The following is a 21,710-nucleotide window of genomic DNA, read 5'->3' as shown; positions in this document are numbered from 1 at the left end:
TTGTTAAATAGGAAACCTACCGGGATTCCCTAACATTTTATAAACATTATTCAGGGCTTTTAATGTGGGCAAAGGAAAAGATTATTCAGCTGCTCGGCAGAGGAGGAGGCAGGTCATTTCTTCCCACCCTCCCCTTCCCAAGTTTTCCCCCTCCAAATAAATAAATAAGAGAATTCAGGTACTTTTCAAACTGGAATTCTGCTGAGATCTCTTGAAACTGTTTATCTTCCCAGCATGTATACATGCACATGAATATATTTATAATATATATATATGTGTCTTAATTATTTTTTGGCATTTTTCAACTTTTGCTGTCAGCTATGTAAACTGAGGTAGGAAGCCTTTGTTTGAATCAGAGTGGCAAAGGAAGGAAGAAAGATGAAACAATTTTTCAATATGCAGAATGTGCTTTCAGCTGATTCTTGCAATGCTGAACAGCATACCACTTCCAGTATTAGTAGCAGAGGACTGGTTCACATTCTTTGATTGCCTGAGGAATAAATTAATGAGGTTACTGGAGACATTGAACATTTGCATATTCACGGATGCTTATTAGGTATAAAGTGAATGCCAGGTGCATTGAATTTTGGGAATACTAGCTTTGGTTTTGGTCTTCTATTTTTAAAGCAATCACATATTTCTTTTTCCCTGAAGTGGGAAGTTCTGTGAGGAAAAAAAAGCAGCACTTATAAAAATAATAACACACACACAAAAATTAATTCAATGTAGACAAAGCTTTACTAAGAGATATACATCAGAATAAATATGATACAGCATGAGGCTGGGGACTATCTGAATATCTTGTTTGGAACAACAGTTAGGATGACTACAAATATAAAAACAGTTGTTCCAAGACATAAGGAGAACAAATGTTATATTTTTCACTGTGCTCCTTATGGATTTCTAGCTTTAAATAGCAATAGGAAAACTCGTTATGAAGTTACCTTCCATAATGCCCAATGCTTAATTTTAAAGCACCAGTATTCTAGCACATTTCGTTACACAGTCTCAAACTCAGCCTGCAAAACACAGAAGATAGAATTACAAAATTTGCTCGACTGTTTCTCCAAGGAGTATTTGCACATGGTTGCATTGTTGTCAGTGACTTCCGTCATTGCTGTGTGAAAGCACATTGTGTGAATGATTTGCACTGTATCTCATTATTCTTGGAAGTTTTTATCTGTATTGTTTATTTGGGATTGTTATCCCCTTTACATTCTTAAAGATTTTATGGTGCTTTTTTTTTTTTTTTTCTTCCCATTCTTTGGCTGTCCATACGCTATAGAGCACAGTATTAGCACTGCTTGTTTTAGCATAGAAATATCTGTCGATTGAAAACGTGCATTGTTTGTTCTGCCTTTGGCTTGTCTTTTACAGGGTAACCATAATACATAGATATGTACACAGACTACAGCCTTACATGCACGGCACACAGATAAATACAAACACCCATGCCCGCACAGATGTGCATATACAAAATTACTGGTATCACCTATTCCAAGTGGCTAGTGTGGCAAAATCAAGCAGTGATAAGTGTTTTCTTTGGATAATAATAGGTATTTACAAACAGACTCTATTCTGCCCCCTTGTCTTACAGAACACTGTGCTCAACTTCCCTTTCCTGGATGTTGCACTGTGTTGATCACTGTCCTGCCTCTACAAATCCTATTTGAAAATCTCATTTGCAGCATAACTGACAACAAAGGCATTACATGGTGTATGCCCTGCATATTCTGTAGACTACTCCTTGCCTTTGTAAGTTATTTCTAACTTCTACTGAAAATGCTGTGTGTTTAGTTGATGATCTTTTTTATTTATTAATAGCCTGGAAAATTAAGTGTGTAATCAAAGAATGGATCCTTTCCTAAAAGTGCAAGGTGGGATGAATTAGATCAGTGGTATGAAAAAAATAAAAAATAAAAAAAAAAAAACGTCCTTTACTGCAGTAGGCCATTGGATACTCTGGGAAGAAGGGACTTAAACAAAACATTAAATTGAAGAGTATTCAGAGGTTCAATCAGTAACAAGCACCACAAGACAGAGAAGCCCTCTTTAGATGGATATTTTTTCTGCATTTGTTTCCAAATTGTAATTCTGCTCCGTGATTAAAAAATAAAATAAAATAAAATAAAAAGAAAGAAAAAAAAAAAAAGAAAAAAAAAAAGATATTTCAGTCTCTCAGGGCAGATTGCAAATAATTACATGCAAAATGATCTATAATATATTTATTGAAAATAGTATTGCAGAGCACAAATGTGCACTTTATTCAGAAAGGTCATTTTTTAAAACATCCATTGTAGCTGATTCACTAACGTCCAGGGGTTTTTGCCATACACACAGCACAGATTTTTTTGATTATGTAGATTTTTTTTTCTATTGCAGTTTCATATGCAAAGCATGCATCAGCCACATCCATGCTATCTCCTAAAGCAGTCATTCTGAAACCCAATCTGGGGACAGTGCAGACTAAATAAAATTTCATTTTGATTTGGCCTCCCGCTGAGAATGGGACTGCTTTGTTTCAGCCGACAGAACCAGCAAGCCAGAAAGGTATGTCCTGTTTTGCATGGCTGATGGTGTGACTTGAGGATCACAATCAGGCCGTTCATGCTCTCAGGGCTCGGCATCTCATCCACATCCTGTACTGCCTTTCTCTTTTCCTTTCCATTTGCTTTCCTTCTGTGCCGCCTGCCGTCTACCTGCAGGGCAAAGCTATGGCAGACCCTAACACTATTGTTTACTTTGGCATATGTTTAATAGCTGCATGGCTGTTGGAGGGTAGTTTTTTTTTTGTTTTTTTTTTTTTCCGTTTCCTCCTCTGCCTTTGTTTTTTTTTTTCCTTCCCTATCCACAATCACTTTCCTTATTTTCTAGGTGTTGAATACACAAATACTGACTTAATGGACAATTATGTAAGTACTGCTTGCAATGCTTCAGAGATTTTACTAGGAGATATGTAATGCAGAATTTTATTGTAAATCCGAGGAAACCTTAAACAGCTTTGAAGGACTTCAGTTTTCATAGCCCTTTAGAGCTGTTTAGGCAGAAAAGCAGTCACCCATTATAGTTAGCAGAGAGAAAAAAAAAAAAAAAAAAAAAAAAAAAAACCTTAGGAAGGGGTCTGGCTGCTTTGCCATCTTCACATGCAGCTTTGCCATCTACACTTACAGCTGCAGCATTTGGCTAGGTGAATATCTGTAAATATTCCTCTGTCTAAATATTAGTATTTATCCTAAAGCCTAAAGCATTCCAGGAGAGACTGCGCAGCACACTCCTTGCTGCTGCTGTCCCATCTATCAGAGGAGGGCTGGCATTTGGGGAAATGACCACTGTTTTATCCTCTGAAGCAGCTTTTGGACAGGGCAACAGGATGCCTGCAAGACTCCTCTCAATGTGAACTTTCTCTTCAAAGTGTGTTTCTTTGCCAAAGAAACTATCCGTTGTCTGTGATTTTTTTATTTTTTTTTTGATGGGGGGAGGGGTTGTCACATGAAACAAAATTAGCATCAAATTTACTTGAGACAAAAGGCAAGAGTTTTTTTTCTTATATTTTTAATTTTTGTTTAATTTTGATTACTATGCATTTTTATATTACTGAGGTAGAATACAATCGTAACACCAAAGACAAATTCAATATTTCTACCTCCAGAATTTAACAAAATATATGTATATCTACCATATTATATAGAGCACTGACACTTTATGGGAATTTATGTCTTCAAACTTACAAACACAAAATTATTATTGTATGCAACATCCTTTTGTGGTAGGTAAAATTAATAAAAGCAAGTTGTTCAGCAAAATGTTAAAGAAATATACGGCCAGTTATAACACTTTCTGTTCAGTTTAGCAATTTTTGATTCCAGCTTTTATATGTTACTCCAGCTCCATGACTTCTGTCTTATAATCCAATTCATATTTCAGTTTCTGACTTTCTGAATTGTTCTGTGGCACAAGCCCTTGGCATAACCATGTGTGTCTTCATGGAGCAGAGGTCTGGGACTTGAAAATTCATTTTCTTCCCATATCCCTTAAATAAAGTAATAACAATAATAGTAGTAATGAAAAGGAAATGTGGCAGCTGGAGGGGCAAAGGCTTGTCCAATAAAAGTTTGAAGAAAAACACAGGTAAAAAGAAGATGCCTCACTGGCCTTCCTGTAAATCAGGGTAGGCCAAAGCTTAGTTTCAACTCCATTCATTAACCAGAGTGAACTCCAGCAGAGTTCTCTGAATGTGGGAGGGGGCAAGATCTAGCCCTGCATACTCAGTTGTTCTGAGATGCTTACAAAGTGAAATGCAGCTTGAGGAGACTTTAAAGAAACTATTTGTAGTGACGTCACATTCCTTTTAACAAATTTGAGGCAATAAGAAAATTGCAAAGAGGCTATATTTGGAAGAAACAAGAACTACAGCTTTTTAAATGGATACAATGGGAAAATGATCACTTCTGTGTGTTTTTTCCTCAGTATATCTAATCCTCTCTCTGCACCCCTCAGGTATCATTGGGATGTTTTCCAAGTCACAAACTCTGTAATGTAATCAGTTTATAAAAATGATTTTCAAGTTCACATTTACCATAATTCCATTTTATCAGTTAAACTTAAGTTTTAAAAGTAACTAAACTCTAGGTATTGTACTACAGTGTACCCAGATTATCCTGATTCATTTAATAAAACTCACAGTCCTATCAGTCTTTTTGTCGCACAAAGTGTGCTCTACATTACATCAATAATAGTATTTATATATATATATATATATATATACACACCCTTGAAGCACTTGAAAAAATAAGCAACAGTTTTATATAAAATACTCATGGAAATTAATAGAAGCAATGTTTCTTTATTTCCAGGAATGAAATATATTTTAAAAAGAAAGATGTTCATTTCAGTATAGGAAAATAATGTAAGCTCAAGAATATACTCCCTGTTCTTGATATATTCTATTAATTATATACCTGTTATTACAACTAGAAATTAATGCAAACATTATTTCAGTGGACTGAGGAGATCAGAGTTCCTTTTTTAGATAGGTTTATTAGAGCTGTGTCTTGCGGTCATTTTCTGGATCAGTAAAAGAACAGGGAATGGATTTTGGAAGTTTGGTTTGCATTTATCACTCCTGCAGAAAGAAAACTATAAAAATATTAGTCCACAGTCCAGGAAGAAAGACCTCATTCTTAGATAGTTTTATAAAACTGCACTCAGAGGACTTAGCAGTGTTTCTTCTTATTTATATTTGTGTGTTTAAGAAAGGAAACAGAACTAAAATCCCAAATCAGCTACTTCTTGCACTTTATAATTGTAAAAAAGCCCAGGGCACTCATTAATCTAGAACATTTATTATTTTTTTTAATGGAAAGTTCATTATTATTCTCAGTTCTTTGACCTTGCTGTTACTTTTTGTGCTTTACCTGAATAAGGTGACGTGATTGACATAAGCCAGACCTGTGTCCAGAATCCTATGGGAGAAAATAGATCATCTCCAACACAGAATATATGAAACCAGATGAGTGCACTCAGGAGACCTATATTTAATTGTATATATATAAATGCATATATGTATGTATATTTTTGCGCATATATACTATGATGACAGTATATATACATATGCAGATATAACTATGTCTATATGGGGAGATATATATATATGGAGAACACTGTCACCAGAGTCCCTGGGGTGTACAAGTGATACATGGACAGATACAGTTATTGTGACCATATAGAAGAGGAGGACCTGTATGATTGGTGCATTTGCTCATTTCCAGATATTTGGAAACTCTCATCAACTCAGCAACCAGTAGAAACAGGTAGAAACATTCCTGGAACAAATGTATAGTTGTCTGCCTAAGCACTTGCTGAGGTCAATGTCATCCCAGATACGAAGATCTGACTGCAGGATCAGGGCCTACAAATTTGGCAGTAGCCCCTTGCCCAAGCCAGGTCAAACTAATCAGCAAAACTTTGGAAAAGGGGGCAGAAATCTTTCATAAGGCTAGACTTGGAACCTATCAGCAGAATTAGTGGACAATTGTTTGTCATTCCACTCAAACTCCTCATACTGATGCTCTTACATTATACACCTGATTTAGCCAGCACCAATAAAAAGGGTCTGAGAAACTGGTAGCAAATACTGTAAAATTACATATCAAAGGGCAGTTGACTATAAGCAGGTACTATAAAATTACATATAATAGGAAAGCAATAATATCCTGTCAACAAGTAAGCATATGAACCAATTGTGTTCACAGTCCAAAAGAGGTGAAGTATAGCATTGTTTTGGTTTGGGAAATTTTTACCCAGTAGTCTCCTTAGAAACTATATAAAAAAAACAAAACAAAACACACACACACACACAAAAAAAAAAAAAAAAAAAAAAAAAAAGAGAGAGAGAGAGAGAGAGAAAGAGAGAAATATTAATCACAGACTTGCTGTTCAAGTTCACTGGAGCAACAGTATGTTGTAAAAATAAATGCTATCACATACACTTTCATTTGATAATGTTTCAAGCTTTCAGAAAGTTGCCTTTCTTCACCACAAAAATACATAAATATTTTTCTCAGCTTTAGGTATTTAAGAGGTATTCTCTACTCTAAAGAGGTGTTCTTCCTATAATTCTTGTTTCTAAAGAAAATCTAATAAAACAATATAAGTAACTGATCAAATAGCTGAGTGTAAACAGAAAACTGGCTTTGGACCAAAGCTAAAGAAGCAGAGCTAATAGTCAGGCATTAACTTTGTTTAGGAGTAGAGGTAGAACCAAACAGCTTAGCCTAGCAACTATATCAATAATCTAATATTACCTGAGCAGGGAGAGGAGAAGAGAGTTTGGATACAGGAAAGAAAAAGAAAAAAAAAAAAAAGAAAAAAAAAAAAAGTGACCAGAAAATCAAAAATCGTGTTATTTGTAACATATACGCCCTAGTGGAAAATACATCACTGAGATGACTTTATTGAAATTAAGCTACACCCAGGGAATCCACAGTTTCAGATATGTACAAGGAACAGAAGTTTTGAGTCTTATAATAATACACAAGTTGAAAGATTTTCTCAAAACAAAATACAAGATGACCTCCTATGTGTTAGGGCATATACATTTGTTAAGACTTCAGTGATTATAATGCAAAAATAAATAATGTGTGTTAGTTAACTAGCGCTCTTTCCTTATCAAATGTTGGAAAAAAGAATTTCATCTACAAAATAAGGGGTGGGTGGAAGAAATTACTAGTGAATGTCTAATGAATATTATATGGCACAGAAATGGACTACAGATTAATAAAAGCATCCTCTCCTTCATTAAATGTTCTTTACCCTATAGGGGTGGGGAAGGTTAGGTTATAGCAGCATAATGTCCTCACAATAAAAATATGTTTAGTTTCCTAGCATCTACTGCAACTGGTTATTCATTATATATAATTTTCTTTATTTTTGCAACCCTTTCCCTCTACCAGCTGTCTAACAAAGAAAAGCATGAGACATTCTGAATATAAACTTTTGGAATCATTTGCATTCAGTGGGAAAATTCCACTAGTAAAATAGTATTCATTAAATTTCTCTAGTGATGGACACATATCAGAAGATTCTGATGAGTGTTTCATACAAGTATAAAAATGTAAATGTTTGTCTACAGCGTTTTGAAAAATCTTCTCTACTACCATCATACCGAGGAACCTCCAAATGATCACATACTTTTTATTTATTTTTTGTTTTGTTTTGTTTTTATGACTTCTAACTTTTCTACTGTCCCCTTCTGAGATTCCTTTATTTTACCAGACAAAGCAATGTCTCCTTGTTGGTGACAGGTTACATTTCAGAGGAAATTAATTCCCTTTACCTTTTCTAACCTATGTTTTAGGAGTAACCCAGAAAATCTTGTTGCAAAGAGCAGCCACAGGAGGTATTAGGAAATACTTTGTTCCGCAGATTTCTTTCCCCTCCTTCTCTCTCATCTGAATTAAAATGTTCCTGGATATTTGCACTGTTCTTTGGTATGAAGGTAATAAAAGGAGATTCCTACACCTTCAAATGGGGACAAGAGAGAGAATGTTGTGGGAAGATTTATGGTGTCTTCTCAATCTCTTCTTATATTCACATGAGAAACCCAAAGTGAATTGAAATAAGTAAATTTAAAGGAAAAAAAAAAAAAAGTCTAAATGAGGTCCACCAGTACACCCATACTCTTATCTGTACTTTAAAGAACATACAGATTTTCATCGAATGGAACTGAAAACTTAGAGCTACTTTTTAATAGGTTAGTGGCAAAAAGGGAGAAGAGGATCTAATTTTGAGATTCTTTCTCTCTCTCTCTCTCTCACTCTCCCTCTCTCTTTCAATTCAGTTAAGATCCCAATTTGCACTTTAGGAATGTAGGATGAAAAGACTAAAAGCTGCTTCAGTAAGATCAGCTAAAAGAGCAAAGTAGATCTCGGTGTTATCAGGTTAGCAATGATAACTCACCTTAAGGTCCCTAAAAATAGAAGTGAAAGAAGCAAAGAAGAATATCAGTATTGAAGAGCAAGGGGGACAGAATAAAATTCTGGTGATCCCCATAATTAACTGGCAGAGGGTCAGATGAACACTTATTTAAATGCAACAAAGCACAACTGGGTGTCTCAAAGATGGAGTTTCAATCTTAATGGCAAAATTCTTAGTTTTGTCAGTTCCAGACTGACCTGTCATGTAATTTTAATTAGTTTCTTTCCTATTTCCTTTGAGAACTTTGGGAAAACATTTATGGAGAGAGTTAAGATGCTGGTTTATAGACAATTCAGGGGACAGGCCTCCTTAGAAAATACACAAAGAATGATATTATTGTGATGTCTGAAGATATTTCTGTATGTGATATTTGAATTCTGTGAGATAAATACATCAATTTACCCTCCAGTTTCAAAGGCAATGACAAGTCTTTATTAAGAAATAGTGTTCTCTCAGTGCAATATCCCTACACCAGCTTAATGCTGCTAAATACTCTATATTGTCAACCCTACTTTTAACAATATCAGCTGCCTCCATCAGATAATTTTGATGAGAATCAATATTTCACTTCACAATTTACCCATACCAACTCTCATCTCACCGTAATGCAAAACCAAATGTCCAGGCAGCAAATGTAGAAAAACTGTCTTGAGAAAAGAATTTTACAGCTTTCTTGGCTATAAATTTTATTAGCACAAAAAATAAGTCTGTTTTAAACTATATATTCTACCTAATTCCACCTTGTTTAAACACCATTCTAATTTGGATGATGTCTTCTGTTTCCAGGTTATAATTTATTTTCAGAATTGATTGATTAAAGATAACTGAAAATTAAGGGGAGCTGTGGATACCTCTGACAAGGTTATAAGATTTAGAGGGGTCAGAAGAAAGGTAGGATAGATGAATACTTCCTCAGCTTCAACAGCAGATGGAAAGCTGAACCCCATTTCCTAACACTTAGATATGTTGTATGCTAACATAATGTTTATTGAAAGCACAGTAAGTTTTTTGAATGGAATTTAATCCAAAGTAAGTTATTACATCAGGATTTACAGATGTTCTCTCATAGAGTAATGTGTTGGCAAAACAAGAGAATATTACAAGTAGCTTATCTGGCTGAAGTCCTCAAATACATTGTTTTATCGTGCTATAAGTTTGTTAGTGCAATTTATTTTTTTTCCCACAGTTGTATTTTCAAGTACACTAATGTTTAGCTGTTAAGATGTGGGAGGAGTTTTTGGTTTCTTTTGTACTTTGGTAAGCAAGATTATGGCATATTGGATTTTGTAATTCCTTCATAAATTATTTTAAGTTTTCTTTGCATATGTGCATACCCACACACACATATTTACCACTTGGAGGACAAGTTGGATAAAACTGAAGTGTAATATCACACCTTCCCTCTCCCAAATGAAGGACTGGCCGTCAGCAGGTTCCCAAAGTGCTGTGTACTCTCCGGAACACAAAGAACAAAATGCTCTAAAAGGCAACTGTCAATAATATGGCCTTAAATCTTCATTGCTGGGTGACTCATTGTTCTCCTGCAGTAGTCATTCAAGTAAGCATCAACATTGTGGTGCACTGACAAACAGAACCCAAGTCTTCTGAAATCCTGTGTTCCCAATTTATTATACTGAATGGCATTCAAAAAAATTCTCCTGCAAATGTGTAACCATAACCCATGATGAATGCAGTGTGTGGTTTTGTAGTGAGAAAAACAGTGGCTGTAGGTTGTTTGCTAAAACTGACGGGTTTTGCTTCAGTGAAAGAGGGAGAGAATTAAGACAATAGGAGCAAAGAGGGAAACAATTATGCGAAGGACACCAAGACAACGGAGAGACAAAAGTTCTTGGCACCAGGAATTGATTATGTGGGTAAACTAAGAGAGCTGATGAAGGGAAACCTTTAGATCCAGTTTCTCATGTGATCAAGTAACATAATTTTCTGCAACCCTTCAAAAGGATTACACTGAAGGTTATACTATATTCATGCTAGCCACAGGCCAAAGGCTGTAGTTCTACAAGACCACAAGTATTTGAGGATTCATTTGAACAAGACATATAAAAAATATAAACACCTGTCTGAATTTCACCTCTTCTCTGTATTGCTCCTGCCTTTTCTATTCAAAATATAAATCTTATTCTGTCTGTGAGCCCTTCTCATCTTCCAGTCTGAAGTCCTTAAGAAAGGAATGATAAAGAAGCAGGCAAGTGAGAATAAAGAGCATTCAGTGAGAACAATGAGCTACCATCTAGATATTCTGGATAAATAACAGCTCCCAGTGTACAGGCTAACTGTACACTAATCTAATGATCCTGGATCCACTGGTTATGCTGTGACATCCAGTATCCTTACAGCCCCCCAAAAACCAACTACCCGTCCAGCCTCAGACGAGACCCTTCCCCACACAGAAAAATATGACAGAATCACCTCCTCCAACTTCATGCTCCTCTTGGAGCATGAGTTCACCACCATCTTGACCCTTCTACCATCTGTGCAGTCTTCCGAGAGCTCCTTTCCAACAGCTGTTTGTAAGTGGAGGGAGAACAATTATGGGAAAGTTATCCTGCAGGCTTGGCTACCACACAGAACGAAATTTCCAAGGAGAATTCATTTCCTGGTCCTCTTCCTGTTGGTAGACCAGGATTCCTTTAGCAATAGGTTATTGCCTTCCCACACTGAAATGCAGGTGAGTATTTTTGGAAGATTCTTTAAGCTGGTTTTCATTAATGGCTTCCACACATTAAGTGTCTGGTCTCTGTAGCTCACCAAAAAATAAAAAAATAAAAAAATCATTTTTCACTGTCCGTGCAGACTGGATGGTAAAACTTAGAATCACAGGAAACAGGACTCTCTTCATCGGTTAGCCCAAGAAAATGGCAGGACATTGCACACATCTGACAGTTATCTGCCTAAATTGTTCTTGAAATCTCCCAGCAGTGGAGATCCCACAGTCTCACCAGGTGAGGTAAGTGTTCTTCTCAAGTGCTTAGCTTTTCCCACAATTAGATTTTTTTTTTTCCATAATGTCTAACCTGAATCTCTCTTGCTGTGATTCAAGATTTACTTCTTGAGCTATCCACATTGGGCTTGTCATACAGATAATTCTCCTTCTCTTACATATCTCTCAGCTGCTATCATTTCTCTCCCAGTCTTCTTTACTTTTAGACAGAATAGCTGTAGTGCTTTCATCATTCTTTCATAGGTCTTATTTTCTGATTGTTTTCATTGTTCTCTTCTTACCTCTGCTCTTGGTCCATATTTGTTTTTAAGGACATTGGTGAAAAACTGGACACAATACATTACTGAAAGTCTTACTACCACCAAGCAGAACTCAGATCATGTGTTTGTTCTTTCTTCTTTCTTCCCTAAGAAAATTGTGAATTATTGGTTTGGGGTACTGTTCTTTTTTCTTTTTTTTTTTTTTTGGTAGGGGGAGAGAGAGAGGGAGAAGAACTTGTTTTAATCCATGGTGCATCTGCTTTTCAGGCTGTAAAGAGTTGCTACATAATAGCAGTTAGATTTTAAAATGTACTGCTTAGGAAACTAAGGAATTACTTTTTAGCATTTCTAGCATTTTAAATACTCTCCAAGCATTTCTTGCAGAATGTTGTCATCCTTAGTTTTTGCAATACAGTTACAAGGCAGAGAAAAATTATTGTCACCATTTTTTTCTAATGAAGAGGCTGAAGGACTGAAAAATGTGCTTTGCAAAGGGATATTTTGTCTTGTTTCAAAAAAAAAAAAAAGCACTGCTTCAGTCTTCTGTACAGGATTCTGCAATGTGTTTGAAATCTCCTTCCACAAAATATGATTATTCAATGAGTGTGTTCATATTGCAGGCTTCCAAGCCAAGTCTCTCTTCTTAAGGGCTCTCAAAGGTGCTTAACTGTAAGCTCATATGATTAATATTTTGTTCATTTCTGCATTTTCCATTTAAGTACCTAAGTTTTGGTCTTTCCTGTGCTCCAGAGCACTTTGCCAAATGCTTTTATCCCTCTTGGGACAGTTGGTCAAGGAGAAAGGGAGGATGGCATCTGTAGAAGATAGGACCAGAAAAGAACCTGGGGGAGAGGTTTCAAGTGACAGGAGAGAAACTATTACTCTGAGTAGAGATGAGGAAGCAGCATTCATCTCAACACTCTATACCCACAGAATATTGAATTTTTCCAAGTTTTCTTATTTTATGGCGTTCCTCCTAATGGTGGCAAACAACTGAAACTCACTTAAAAATGTGTCTTACTCCCCCCTTGTGGCTGCTCCACTACAAAAAGATGACAATCTACAATTGCTACTAAATTCTCAACAGTTCAAGGGGCAGTCTTCCTTGCACAGAAAACGTTTTCAGACCCCAAAGGACATATGTAGAAATAAGAATGGTTTTACTTAACCTCATTCATGTCATATCTATTTTATTTTCCCTTGTTTTTAGAACTTTAAATAGCCCTCTTGTTTCTATGTATAGAAACATATATTTTATATGTACAGATATTCATTATAAAATGTGATATAACATCGGTTTCCAAACCTGCTTGAGTTTTGTGCACGATGCAGTCTGGTGCTCCAATGACATGTTCTCATATGGCATAAATTGAAATCACAGGGAGTCATAATGCAGCACAACAGGTGCACCAAAAGATTTTAAATTATTCTTTTTTGGATAAATAATGATAATAATAATTAAAAAAAAAAAATGTTAGCCATTAAATTAGTTCTGCAAATCCTTGCAGTCAGAGCAGCTGGAAAGAAGACTTTTTTACTGTGTTCAAGGAAGATGGAAATTCAGTTGTGCAGTGTAAACCACAAATATTTTTTTCTTTCATGTGTGGTGATAAAAGTAGTTTTCTTACCAGTATACCATGTTTCATTAATACAATGTTTAAATAATTAAGTACAGTAACTCTGGAGGCGATGGCTAAGATAAAAGTTTGTAGGCAATCCATTATTGTGATCAGACAGTACTTCTTAAAACCCATGGAGATACAATTTAGTAATTTAACTTCTGAAGTCAGTTGTTTAATAAACTATTACATTTTAATATAGTTTTGTTCTCGTCAAAGGGAATGATTCATTTCCCCTCTGTCAATTGTTCCAGCTGAAGTTATTAATGGTTCCAGGGTTGAGGGGGTGCTGGGTTCCTGTTTGAATATCATTACCATGCTGTTCCCACTCTCTAGATGTTGTCACTGTAATGTTACATGTGTGATCTTTACTGGTTATAATCTTTTTTGTAGGGAAAGTGACTGCTATCATTTGAGTCTTCAACATTTATATATTTAATTAGGTCTAATTTTATAGGCAGAAAGTAAGAGACTTGTGAAGGGGGACATATAATTAGTTGCAGTAGGATTAAGTGAATATTAGTATACTGTAATAATGGATGTCCCAGAAAGAAACCTGGCAAATACATTAAACAAAAAGAATATAATAGCAGACAAACATTACTTCTGCTTATATCCAAGTTTGTCATATTTTAAAATAAATTTGCTTGCTGGAGTTTCAAAATATTCTTCCTGTTCATTTTCCTTTATTGAAAAAAATCTTTTAGAAGAAACATATTCTCAAAAATCAAGACCGTGTTTCTCTGTATTTTTCTGATTATGTAATATTGGGTTGGAAGTTTGATACTGTTCAGCTTTTTTTTTTTTTTTTTTTTGAAAGTTGCTGCCATCTGATAAAATACTGTAAACAGTTTTGATAATCAGTTTAACCATTCTCCATATGCCCATATCCATTACTGGTAACAGTCAAGGGTGGTGAAGATTTCCCTGCTATTTCCATACAGCAACGCAAAGGGATCGAAGACTGGGACGGCCATACCCATTGTGCCTTCAAGTGGTCACTGCAACTCACCTGCTGTGGAGACTGTCTCAGTGTGATGTGATGGGTCTGCAAAGATTAGGGAGCAGGGCTTTTCCGTAAGCATTTGCTTATCACCAGCTTTGGTGACACGAGATTATTTATGGCTGAGTCCTTTACCATAGCACTTACAATTCTGAGATAAAAAGCACGCACCAGAGTTCCCACTGCCTCTCCAGCTGAAGGAATGGAAATTGGCATTATTTGAAATTCAAGGAGTTTTTACTATACACAGGAATAATCCAAATGTGGAACAGGATTTGTTATTAACTGTAAATCCCCTTTCCCCTAAGAAAACCAGAGTAAATGCAGGAAATAAGCTCCCATTTATACACTATAGAGACAATACTGCATTGCCACTTATATTTTAAAGTCACAAGCGAAAAGTAAATGGGAGGAAAGAAAAAATAACGTAAGTGGGAGCAAACATCAAGATGTTAGTGGGATTGATCCTTCTTCAGTGAAGTCAATAGGAATTTTTGTAGCTTACTTGCAACCAATGAGAAAAGCTTTACACACACTGAGTATTTGATGGTTAATTCTTTAAAGCATGCTATTCTGCACCCAACCAAGCAGAGAGGAAATGTCTTCACCTTTTTATTACTATTAGTTCTACACACTTCAGATTTATTTACTTTTTACATTATAGTATTTGAATAAATTTTTAAATACAGTTTTAAACATACACAGACAAAAACTCTGCTAAAACAACTCCAAGTAAGCATTTTCATAATGCCTAAAAGTTATTGTTTTTAGGTACTCGCAAGGCATGTCAGATTTAATAATCTAAGGGTTGTGTCCAGAATTTATTTATAAATTTATAAATTCTGGTCACTCTGGCTTACCTCCATCTTCAACTTTTCCTCTCACAGAGGAGCATTCCCTACAAGACAATTTTTCTCTAACAGTTGTGTGCAAACCCTAACAAAAATGCTAACTTTCCTTGAGTGCATTTCTTTTCTTTTAATTACATGTAGGATGACCTGTGCCATAACCTGTCTAGGTTTCTAACTGTTTAAAGCCAGCCCAGCTATCTCTGCATTCCAGCATAGAATCCATTGTAGACATGCTGTACTTTACCAAACCCACACAGTTCGGATTTCCTTAAATGCGGTCCCCAGCATTGCCTGTTCCACTCTTTTGTCATTTGCGTTCAAATGATTTTCCATTTTCATGGACAGTAGGCAGAATCCACGTGTTGTACAATTTTTGCTCCAGGCTAAGTGGCATCTTGTCTGCAAGAATATGCACTAGTTACTGAACAGCATCTTTCCCACATTAATATTATTTTCTCACCCAGACAGAAATTTCCTTCCAGCCTCTAAAGTACCTGCGCTAGAATCGTAATCACATTGAGAGTTTCTCTTCCAGGACTATTTGTCAATACCATATTTACCTTGCTTTGCAGCTTTATCTTTCTTCTTGTTCCTGAGATTCTACAGTGCAGAGTTACATGCAACCTGTTGCATGTTGCAAAGAATGAAAACCTAGAGTGATTTAGATGTTCTCTTTTAACATTTTTTTGTTTCTAATACACTGTGAGCTCTATGAGGATAGTTTTTATATAGGAAAGTAGGTAGAGGGGAAGGCCAATATGCTAGCAATATCATAGTCTTATTATAAATGTCTTCCAAATTAGATCTCTCTTTTTTTCAAATTCACTTTGGATATACACACATAAATCTTCTCAAACTAATTTATCTTACATGTGTAATGGTGGAGGTATTGGTCCTGTAAATAACAGCAAAAACTTCATTCTTTTCCACAAGTAGATGTGTAAAAAAAAAAAAAAAAAAAAAAGTCACTTTTTTTCACATCACTTTTAGCATTGTGTAGCTTAGGTGCAAGCATAATAGAGGCATCAAATAAAATAATAATCCTCAAATGATGTTTGCAAAGTTGAGCTCGTAAATGTCAAAGGTGATTTGAAGTGGACAAGAGTGAGTCTTAACAAATCAACTAGGGACTGCTGGCAATTGTTTCTGTTCTCGGTTCTTATTGAAACTAATATTGGACAAATTGAAAGAGTGATTGCCTTAGAGCCTTCGCAATGTCTTCACCAATCTGTTGCCCATTTCCATAAAAAATGGGAGTGAAAATGGCAGCTGACTTCTTTTGACCTCTCCCAGTTTCACTGTGGCTCCTGTCAGAGGACTGAAAAAACAGATTTTCAGGCAGACCATTATCTGCCACAGCAAGTTAGTTTGCAAAGAAATTGAAAAATAATAATCAAATAATCTAGTTAAGTCATTTTTTTTCTGCATGTGTTATGATTTGAAAGGTAGCAAACCAATAAAATATAAAAACCTCAATTTGCAAGAAGATGAGCAAATTAAAATAGCTCCTTCACTAGAAGTTTTATTCTGTTGTTTCAAATTCTTCTGTCTCTCTGTCCTCATGATCTGACTGTCAGTGTCAGTGTAAGATACCTGTACACTGTAAGATACCTTACATTGTAAGAAGCTACCCACAGTGCCTGGATCCTAGTCCTCTGCAACTTTTTAACTTACCTTTTTATTATTATTATTATTACTTTAACTTACTATAATTCCTTATGGATCAAGAGCTGTTTAGATCCACTTGCCTTACCAACTCATTCTTTTCCTGTCTAGTATCTTTACTTAGATTCTCCAAAGTGTCATCATTTTGTTTCCATAAACTAGCTGCAGAAACACCTCCTTCTTCTAAGATTTACTTTCCTACTTAGAAACCTGCAATCACAGTGAACATGTTTTTCTCAGCCAAAACCTGTCCTCTATGCATATCAGAGGTATACTGGTATTTCATTTCCCTCAACTTCCTCTGTAATCAGTGTCAGAGAGCTTCATATCCTGTGAAGACAGACCAACCTACCTGGTACTGTATTTACACTTAAGAGTTATGTTTCTCTTCCAACAATATTTTTGGAGAACTAATCTTTTAACTTGCATTATCTTTTAAATATTTTACGTTATGTACAACTGGAAGTTCCATAACATTGGGAAGCCATTAAAATGAGTATCTCAGGACCCTAGTCTATGCTGGAGACAGCTTGGCCTGTGATTTTAAACATTAAACACCTGACTGAATCAGGTGAACAGTTTGGACTCTATTTCCATCTCAGCTGTTTTCTATCAATCAAGCTGATTGTTTTTACTGCCTAAACCCTGTGTTGCTAGAAAGTATCAAGATAATTATAGGCCTTTCTTCCTTTGTACATCTTCCAGGATACAACTCCTTTAGCTTTTCCAAAGTTATCTGTGGGTTTCAAATATTCTCTCACAACTGCTTTTAGCTATTGTTCTTTTGGTGTATTTAGTCATAGTTTTTCCTGCCTGTTGTCTGCTCACCAGCATCTTCTTAGCTTGGAGAAATAGATATCTTTCACTCTCCTCTCTCACAGAATCTAGGCACTTAGTAGAAACAATCATGATTTCATCTAGAAAAATAATTAAACCCTTTTGATTAACCTAGGCAGTCACACACAATGCTTCTTGTCTTAGTTTCGTGGCTGGGAGAGCCAAGATGCCCTTTCTTAAAATTTAATTTTAATTTGTCTCTGAACATAACCTTTCCAAATTTTCCTGCTGTGAGAGAGAAGGAAAAAAAAAAAAAAAAAAAAAAAAAAAAAAGCATATTATTTGCTTTTGGAATATCTTAACTAAAGAATTCAGCTGAAAATTCAAGGTTAGTTTGCTGTTGTTAAAATTAAGTTTCTCTTGTGCCTAGTTCTGGACTGTTTCATGTGAAATGTGATTGCTGTATCAGAAGCAGATGCACAGTTTTTCAATAACAAGAAGAAAAAAAAATCTTGTTTCCTTTTGTATGAATAGAAAGAAACAATTTAAACTTCAGAAAAGTCTTCTCACTTCTCAATATCTTCCATTGTGAAGAGACACTGTATTTAACTGAGGGCAAAATTACCAGATATATTCAGGTAAAGAATGTCAAAACCTTTGGTTCCTCTCAGCAATCATAAGACGGTTGTAGGGAAGAAACTGCATGAATAATAATGATTATTGACACTGATGTAGCAAATACGCAAACAGTTATAACTGCCATTCTGAGACCCATTGCACATAAGTTACTGACTGACCATGTTTTAAAATTATAATGCCATAGCAGTAGGTCAGGCTTGTTGTAGAGCTATCCTAGGTTCCAATGGAGTTAGCACATAGTTACTACCTTACTGTAAAATGCTCTCCTATAATTGGCAACTCATTAGATGATGTGCTGTAGCATCTGATGCAGTATCACTCATCTGTTTTGTGATTTCAGAAAAGATTGTTTTTATGTAGGTGTAGAGTTTAAAGGTAAGTAAATTTGATTACCAGGTTCAAAATTTGACAAATTTTTACCAGTTTGTCATTACTGCATAACTTTTCAATAACTAATAATTTTCATTTTGTAACATTTATTTTTATTTTGGGTTGTAGGACTTTAGGACTCCAGGGCAACTACTGAGGGATAATATTACCAGGTAAGTGTAGGTTCCAACTAACAGTGCCTTGGTGTTGTTCTACAGAGCTTTTAGACTGATTATCATTAGTTTTCTTACAGACTCCTTCTTAATCATATGAGGCTGTTATATTAACGTCCATTTATTCTCTTATTCTGTCCGTCTTTTGTCAATTCTTTATTATGTCAATGTTTTATTTTGCTTTGCTTTTTTTCTTCTCCTCTACTGATGCTGAGAATCATCCATTTCTGATCAGATGTTCTCAGTAGTCATGATCTAGCTGTGGTACTATTAACATGTGTCAGAACCTAAATTTGACTGGATGAGTTGGAAACCACAGTGCAATTAGAAATCTATGAACTAATTGCTATCACAGAAACATGGTGGGTTGAATTACTCAAGTGGAACACTGCAATTGAGGGCTACAAGGTTTTCAGAAGAGACAGACAGACAAGGAGGGTTGGGGGTGTTACTCTCTGTTAAGAAATTGCTAAGTTGCAAAGAACTGTCTCTAAGAAAAGAAAAGGAAAAAAAAAAAAAGGAAAAAAAAGAAAAAGAAAAAGAAAAAGAAAAAGAAAAAGAAAAAGAAAAAGAAAAGTGGGTAAAAATTAAGGACACCTTGTGATTGGGTTTTACTAAAGGCTGTGTGATTAAGGGGAGAATGTTGAAGAGACCTCCTTGCTTCAGCTACAAGAAGTTACATACATGTGTATGTAACATACATGTAACATGTAGTTACATACATGTGTAGTCTTTCGTCCTGATGGGGGATTTTAACCACACAGACTAATGATGGAGTAACTGCCTGATCAGGCATTGGAATAACTATATTAAACAACAAGGGAAGACAAACTTATATATCTACATGTAAGGCCTTTGACATAATCCCACACAACATCCTTATCTCTAAATTGTAGAGAAATTTGAAGGGCATCCAGAGATCTGTGGTCAATATCTCTATATCTAGGTGGAGTCTGGTGAAGAGTGGTGTCCCTCAGGGGTCCACACTGGAACTGGTGTTGTTTAATATCTTTATCAATGACACATGCCATGGATTTGAGTGCACCTTCAACAAGTTTGACACTAAGCTGAGTGGTGCAGTTGATACAACAGAAGGAAGAGATGCCATCCAAAGGGACCTAGACAAGCTTGAGAAGTTGTCCAGCACGAACCTGATGAGCTTGAATAAGTCCAGTAAGAATGAAAGTGCAAGAGTTTTTCAGCCTGGAAAAGAGAAGGCTCTGGGGAGACCTCATTGCAGATTTTGAGTACTTAAAAGGGACCTATAAAAAAGATAGAGGAGAGACTTTCTAGACGGGCAGATAGAGATGGGACAAGGGGGAACAGCTTTAAACTACGTGTAAAAGAGGAGAGATTTAGATTAGGTGTTAGGAAGAAATTCATTCAGAGGGTGGTGAGGCACTGCAACATGTTGTCCAGAGAAGTTGTGGATGTCCCAACCTTGGAGGTGTTCAAGGTCAGTTTGGATGGGGTTTTGAGTAAACTAGTCTGGTCGGTGGCATCCCTGACCACAGTGTGTGTGTGTTTGGGGGGGGGGGGAGAGGGGAGATGGAGGGAATTAGATGGAATTAGATGGTCTTTATGGTCTCTTCCAATTCAAAGTATTCTATGATTCTATGAAGCCCAACTGTCAACCTGACCAACAGAGTCCCATTACTAGACTATGTCCCTTAGTGCCACATACACTCATCTCTTTCATAGCTTTGGAGATGCGGACTCCACTACCTCCCTGGGCTGTCCATTTCAATGATTGACCACCATCTCCATGAAGAAATTCTTCCTGATGTCCAATTCTAAGCTCCCCTGGCACAACTTGAGACCTTTTCCTAGCATTTACTTTGGGGACAAGTTTGTGATCTCAGTATGGTTTTTTTCCCCTCCAGATATTTTTTGCATTTACACACACACAAAAATAAATAAATAAATAAATAAATGATACTTATGTAAGACATAATGTGAATAACTGTGAGGATAAAACAGGACTCTGTTAGCTACTGCAGGCAGCTGGGCTGACTGAATTGCTCACCTCCCAGGACAGTTGCATTCTGTGCCTTTGCAGGTGCTGGGAAGCTAAAAATAGCATGGTTCACTTCTTGGGCAGACATGGCATTAGATTTCAAAATCCTCATCCTTAGCATGAAACCAGAATAAAAGGGTATTGTGGTAGACAGCAGCACAGGAGGTAGAGCTCAGACTGGTTGGAAAGTGAGCCACCTCTGTGAAAGTATTAACCATGACCTACTGTCCTCTTCTTCCATTTGCAATGCTTTGGTCCAGCAGTTTTGCAGTCTCCAATATCATAAATTGATGCATGGATATATTTCCTCCATTTGAGCAGTCTGCTTTCTGTGAAACTCAATTTTTGCAGTTCCTCCATTGATCTGAGGGAAGTGGCTGATACTGAGCAGTAGCAAACTGTGACCACTGACCTGATGCAGTAGCGGGTGCTCAGGGGCAAAGCAAGTCTGTGTGCTTCTTCTCATGTGCTTGTGAAAGGGTCACTGCACAGTATCCTGTCCACACCACTTATGGACACCAGCAGTGATGACATGGGACTTCTTTCCTGTCTGCTTGCAGAAGTCATGACTTGCCTCAGACACAGTTTTGATTACTTTATTCTGGAGCACTTCGTGGGCGACGGGCTCTTTTCCAAAATGCCTTTCTCACGCAGACATCTCGCCTTTCCAGACATGCCACCCTTCCTTTTTCTATTTTCAGAATATTCATTTTCAGGGGTTCAGTGGCAGTGCAGCAATCCCCTGAATCTGACCTATATAAAGGAGTGGAAAAGGGTAAAAATTACTCCTTTTTGCTCCGTCCATTACTGTGCCTTTGTGAATTATAAAGAAAAAACAGCCACTGAGTTTTTCCACTTTTATCTTTGCTTTATTTTTAACTTTGGCAGCATCAAATCTTG

General features: G+C 36.3%; 1 long non-coding RNA gene across 4 annotated transcripts in view; it reads left to right on the top strand.

Moving 5' to 3' along the window:
• The first annotated feature begins 2,266 nt into the window (after positions 1–2,266).
• Positions 2,267–21,710, top strand: part of LOC137855592 (uncharacterized) — a 162,659-nt gene continuing 143,215 nt past the window's right edge. For 2 of the 4 annotated variants that reach the window (XR_011095819.1, XR_011095820.1), the window contains exons 1-3: positions 2,267–2,550; positions 2,875–2,912; positions 18,750–18,793. This is a non-coding gene — a long non-coding RNA (uncharacterized lncRNA). The remainder of the gene's footprint in view (positions 2,551–2,874; positions 2,913–18,749; positions 18,794–21,710) is intronic. The other 2 variants (XR_011095821.1, XR_011095818.1) reach the window with 1 other exon arrangement.

This window comes from Anas acuta, chromosome 1 (genome assembly GCF_963932015.1).
Source record: "Anas acuta chromosome 1, bAnaAcu1.1, whole genome shotgun sequence".
Taxonomy (NCBI): Eukaryota; Metazoa; Chordata; class Aves; order Anseriformes; family Anatidae; genus Anas; species Anas acuta.
Note: the sequence above shows the minus strand (reverse complement) of the source record. Positions and strands in the feature narration are given on the sequence as shown.